We start from the raw sequence: 3894 nt of genomic DNA, 5'->3' as shown, positions 1-3894 counted from the left end.
TATAAATTAAACATAACTTTATTGTATATTCGTCACCAAATAATTTTAGAATAATCATAAATGATATCATAAATATTTAATATTGTATAATTATATCGTATGTAGATCTCTGAACACCCATTCTATCCTCTTCTCGGGCAATCTCGCGATCCTTAAATAAATTTTAGTGCGATATTTATATATCGCCAACCGTGGCTTCTCTGAACCGCAGGTTCGAAAAACAGGGGTCAAGCTGAGAGGAATGTCAAGGCAACACTGATGACGCTCGATGGAACTACTGACACATCAGAAACACTAACGGGTGACGGATTAAACTCTAATTCACGAAATGCTATGTCTTCAATCTCTCACTAGAGATGACTTTGTAATTTGTTTAAGCTCATGCTTAAAAAACAAATATCTGTAAAATAAATATTTGAAAAATGCATTACTGATATTTAAAAATTATATAAGAATTAAATTGTACAGGTGAACGCTATTAGAATTTATATTCAGGAATATTTTTATATGTCTCCTTTTGCATAATGTACCTGAGATCTACGACTTTTAATAAATTAAAAAGTAAAAGTTCAGTAACAAGTTATGAAGTAATATTAAGAGCAAGGTAAAAGCGAGGTAAAACACATAAAAGCAACCAGATATTATGTAATACATAGAACGAGTAATATTATTTATTATTTAAGTTATACAATAGATATAATAAAATTGTTTTATAAATATTACTTAATAATTAATAATAATGTTCATATAAATATAAAAAATATTTTTTATTATCATATTATTTATTTCAGTTAAGATTATTTGTATATTACAACTAGCAGTTATTTTAATGTTTACTGAAGAAGATTCGTTCTTTTTTATTGGCGTAGGAGAATGAAGAAAATTCTTATTAACATTTGCTGAGCTACTTCGTGCAACATCAGACATGTTTCTTTCAAATAAAAATCGTCGAAATTATTGTTAGTTACTTGTAAAATAAACGTCATAGAGGAACAAGCTAAATTGCGGAAGAGAAAGCTAAAGTGATATAATAGTTCTACAAATCGTTAATTTACAAAACGCTCCAATTGAATGTTATGTGGAATGAAAGATTTTTATTTTTTTTTAGATGCAATAGTTGAATTATTGATACTGATTTTTCATATTTTTCATCCTTATATTCAACAAAGATATAACTAAAATCGCGAAATCATTGCTTTTAAATCATTATGTACAAAAATGTATACATACGTCTTGTAAATACGGAATAGACATATTTATACATATGTAACAATATTTATTATAAAATATGCTGTGATCTTCTAATCTGTAGTATGTATTAAATAATTATAAATCTCATAGTGATAAGTAATGAAAGATTTGTATTCTCTTTGCCTTTTTTATTTTTTACAATAATTATATTATTGCAATATGATAGAAAAAAAACATTATTTCATATAACATAAAAATGGATATTTTTGTACACAGTATGTACGATTTATTACTAACTTTAGGTCGTTGAATAGACAAGAATTACTTTTATCAGTAAAGTTTACATTGGATAAAAAACATTATGTAAAAAGAGGTTAAAAGTATTGCGTGACATTCCTTGAACACGTGTTGCACTTTGTGCGATTATTATTGCTCGAGAGTATATATTATTTTCTCTCGTAAAAGAAGAAAACAAGGAGAAAGGTCTAGAACAGTTTATGTAAGACAATTGTCTAATAGTGAAATCAACATAATAATACAAATAAATATAGTTTTCACAGGAAGTAGTGTGTAATATGTAAAAGATCATATTATTACACTCTTCATATCGATTGTAACATATATTATAAATATAAAAAGAAAAAGTTGAAAGGAAAGATAAATATTATAATAAGTGAGGTAAATAGTAGTAAAAATAAATAAAATTTATATCATCAGTTCATTGACGCAATATTTAAAAAAAAATTAGTTTAAGAAGGGGATATATTACAAATATAAGGTGTTGTTTTTTATTATAATAATAAAATTTTATTATAATAATATAAAAAGATATTGTTTTATAATAACAAATTATTAAAATTATAATTTGTGTATACAGGGTGTCCTGAAATTCGCGAATCAAAATACCATAGCAAGAAAGTCGTCGAAAAAATAAATTAAAAAGTTATTTGCCATTTTTCGTTCCGAGCAGTAGTTTTTTTTAGGTAAAAAGGTTCAAAACAGGCCAATCATACATTACGGTTGAACGGAAACCTGTCCGTGAGTCGCGCGTCGATAGTGTTAATGCACTAACTTTTTCACCTGTACTACTTTTCCCTCCGACAAACAATTATCGAGATGTCATAAGCTAAATATTGAAAAAGTTATCAATTTTTTCTTGAATATCTTAAAAAGTATTACGCAAATCAAAAAATGTTTCAGACAAAAGTTGTTCATATTAATTAGTAGAACAAGATCGTATAATAAACAGTAGGGGCTTCCATTAAAAAAATTGAAGGTAACCTTCACGTGATCTTCAAACAACTATTCAAGGTCAAATTAATGACACCATCTTATGTCCCCCTCGGAACCAAATAACTTTTTTTAGAAACCTTTTTTAGTAAAATTCGTCTTTATCGAAATATTCGACCGTGTCCAGACTTTTTTGACACTTAGTATATTAAAAATTTTTCCCAAGAATAAAAAAAATTTAATACTATCGTGTGAACATATACTTCCTGTAGATTCTACAAAAACATATTCTGATCAAAGTAATCTAATGGACTCATTTCAAGAGACTCGGTTTAAACGTTGACCATCCTCGACTTGGAGCACAAAAAGATATAATTATCTACTACGTCAGTACTCGAAGCAACTGATAACAATAAATGTGCTACTCATCTTCGACGAAATAAGCAGCTTGTTTTTTCTCCCATTTAATTCAAATAGTGTGATAAACAAACTCGAATAGACTTTGAATTGTGGAATTGATTGCGAACGGAGAACGAAAGTGACGGTTGCAGAAATCAGCTTACGGCTACAAACTCTTACTTTCTCGCTTCCGCTTTCCCCGACGTTTCTTCTGATCTCGAGATCTGCCGCATCTCCCACCACATCTCTTTGCTCGTTAAACTTATTTTCGACGATGTACTGGATCGTTGAGTGCAAGACATCAAATTTCGAAGATTTAGTAACATTATAATTAATCATTAAATAAATGGAATAAATATTTAATTACAACGTACACATAATTTCTTGAAGATCAGAAGTGCACGATTTCTCCATGCGCTTCTGCTATTTTTTTTAAATATACGATATAAAATCGATGTTACAAGTATTGCGAAAAACAATACAAATTTTCTGATCTACCACCAGTCCACAACAATGGGCTAATAAAAACTTAAAAAACAGTTAATGTTGCACAATTGATCTGAAATTCCTCAATTACTTGTTATTTTTCTTATATACTTAATAAAAAGTATCCTAATAAAAATCTAGCGGTACCTACAATGAGATGAAATAACAATTGGAAGATCATTTCTTCGGAAAATTGAAATATATACAACAAATTAAAAATTTTTGGTTGATTTCGTTAAGAAAATCCTTTAGCCGTCTGTATTACCGACAAAATTACTTTTTTGTAGTTATAACCTTTCGTCACATTAAATTCATGAAATCAAAATGAAGAATCCTCTTAAGGGCGTACAGTATGAACATGTGTTAATAGATGTTTAATAAGCTTCTGTTATAGTTAAATTTAACAATTGAAAAATTTTATTATTATAAAATAATGAATCAATTTGCCATTATTAACTTCGATATCATTAAACATACCTTTTTTTAAGCTATATTTTGCATTACCTAGTTTATTATAATATTATAATTATAATAAGTATTTATTATTTCTTAAAATGAAAACTGTCCAGTACGCTTAGACATACAGGG

The 3894-nt window shown here is 27.7% G+C and overlaps 1 protein-coding gene across 1 annotated transcript in view; it reads left to right on the top strand.

The window, feature by feature from the left end:
• Window positions 1-427, top strand: part of LOC105566327 (osmotic avoidance abnormal protein 3-like) — a 22694-nt gene extending 22267 nt beyond the window's left edge. Inside the window, exon 11 of the transcript XR_001009274.1 lies at window positions 212-427. The gene's annotated coding sequence lies outside the window, so the exon portion shown is untranslated. The remainder of the gene's footprint in view (window positions 1-211) is intronic.
• The last annotated feature ends 3467 nt before the right edge of the window (window positions 428-3894 follow it).

Source organism: Vollenhovia emeryi, unplaced genomic scaffold (assembly GCF_000949405.1).
Source record: "Vollenhovia emeryi isolate VEMERY1.0 unplaced genomic scaffold, V.emery_V1.0 DF939145.1, whole genome shotgun sequence".
Classification (NCBI taxonomy): domain Eukaryota; kingdom Metazoa; phylum Arthropoda; class Insecta; order Hymenoptera; family Formicidae; genus Vollenhovia; species Vollenhovia emeryi.
Note: the sequence above shows the minus strand (reverse complement) of the source record. Positions and strands in the feature narration are given on the sequence as shown.